Source organism: Myotis davidii, unplaced genomic scaffold, assembly GCF_000327345.1.
Source record: "Myotis davidii unplaced genomic scaffold, ASM32734v1 scaffold199, whole genome shotgun sequence".
Taxonomy (NCBI): Eukaryota; Metazoa; Chordata; class Mammalia; order Chiroptera; family Vespertilionidae; genus Myotis; species Myotis davidii.
Genome location: NW_006290680.1, coordinates 1867250 through 1869330, shown reverse-complemented (window position 1 = coordinate 1869330; position 2081 = coordinate 1867250). Strand labels below are relative to the sequence as shown.

Here is a 2081-nt window from a genome sequence, read left to right as displayed (position 1 = left end):
GTCTGGCCTGATGTGTTTCTGTTGAGAAATCATTTGATAATCTAATGGGAGATCCCTTGTATGTAACTTTCCGTCTCTCTCTTGCAGCCTGTAAAATTCTCTCTTTGTCCTGAACATTTGCCATCATAATTATGATGTGTCTTGGTGTGGGTCTTTTCAGGTTCATCTTGTTTGGGACTCTGTGCTTGTGTGACTTTTTTCTTCCTCACATCAGGGAAGTTTTTGGACAATAGGTTTTCTAAGCCTTGTTCCTCTTTTTGTTGTTCTGGCACCCCTATTATTCGTATGTTGCTTCATTTCATGTTGTCCCATAGCTCCCTTAGGCTCTCCTCCTGTCTTTTAATTTTTTTCTCCAATTGCAGTTCAGTTTGGGTGTGTTTTGCTTCCCTGTCTTCTAATTCGCTAATTTGGTCCTCCGCTTCTCCTAGTCTACTGTTGAAACTTCCCATGGTGTTGTTTATTGCAGCTATGTCAATCTTCATTTCTTCTTGATTCTTACATAAGTTGTTGATTTTTTTCATCCATTTCTTCTTGATTCTTGCATAAGTTGTTGATTTTTTCCTCCATCCAGTTTATGCACTCTAGGACCCTTATTCTGAATTCTTTTTCTGACATATTGATGCCGCCAGACAAGTTTAAATGCCTCAAGAGAGACAAAGAATGGAATTGGGGGCTTTATTAGGAGAAAAAGGTTACATCTGTTTGGAAATCAGGAAAGATTTCAGAGAGAGAATACAGTTTGAAAGTGGACTTGGAAGAGTGGGTAATTTTTCAGTAGGTGGAGAGAGAAGAGGTGGTGACTGTTTTACATAGGGAAAATGGAAATTTATTATTTATTAAATAGAATTTATTCAGGAGTAAGGAATCATTCACATAAGCTGGAAACAGAATGGATGATTATGGAGTATGAGGACTGAGATTCAGAGCTGTATTTTGGGAAGCTCTAGAAAGACAGGTTAAAGGATTTGGTGGCTATTAGAGGAGCAATGCAAGGCTTTGATTGCAGGAGTGACATAATTAGTTCTGCTAAATTAATCTAGCAATGGTGTGACAGTGGGTTAGGGCAGAGAATGTAGGGACTGAGAAACTGAAGGACTTTCACTAACAGATGTCAAGGGTACACTCTGTGGTTCCAATCTGTTTGCTTCTACTTCTGTGGCAAGGCAGGCTTTGAGAGCAATGAATAATCAAACTGAATTCCACTTCTGCTATGTGTGCAGTATCTATTGATCCTTCAAAAGCCAGCTCCAGCCCCCTCTCCATTTTTGGACCATTAGAAATGCATTCTCTTCTTCCATTGCACTTATTTTGTGGTATGCATTTTTTCTTCTTCCTAGACAATGACCTTCTTGAGGAAAAGGCCCATATCTTCTCTAAAGTTGTGTGTGTTGTATTGCCCAACGCAGTATCTGGCACATAGTATACTCTAAATTAGCGGTTGCTAACTGGTGGTCCGTGGACCACTGGTGGTCTGTGAGGTTCAAAAGGTTGGCGACCACTGGTTTAAGGAAACCTTTGGAGCAGTGGGACCACTGGTGGTCCGTGAGGTCAGAAAGGTTGGCAACCGCTGATCTAGACGATCCAAGGTATGAAACAAGTGAAGGGCAAAAGCGGAACCCAGCATGTGGCAGATGGGCATTTGTGCCTATTTCTTTTCTCTCTGTAGTAATTCCTTAAACACTTGGGGGATTAGATTCCTAAGTACCATGGTAGGTAAAATGAAAGTCTCAAATGAGGTAGGTTTAAGATTGGGGTTAGTTAGGGGAAAACCACAAAAAGACATCAAATGTGTATGTTTTAAATCACAGTAAATAAAAGTTCTAGAAAGCATCTGCTTCCAAAGTTAAGCATTTCCATCATTGTTTAAAACCTGCTCTAGTAAGTAGCTCTTCTGAATCACTCTCTTCAGGAACCATTGGCACCTGCACAACTTATTTATGCAGAATCTACTCCTTTAAAAGTTTTGAACAGGCCTTTATGATTCAAAACTTGATCTTTTGCACTTACATTTTCCCTTATTTTATTTCCCACCAGGACTACTCTTATTGGTATCATGTTTTAGCTCAGAGTTAACTTAGGAA

At 39.7% G+C, this 2081-nt stretch overlaps 1 protein-coding gene across 1 annotated transcript in view; it reads left to right on the top strand.

Annotated features, from left to right (window-relative positions):
- CHD6 (chromodomain helicase DNA binding protein 6) overlaps window positions 1-2081 on the top strand; it is a 127364-nt gene that overhangs the window by 45173 nt on the left and 80110 nt on the right. The gene's annotated exons all lie outside the window — the stretch shown is intronic.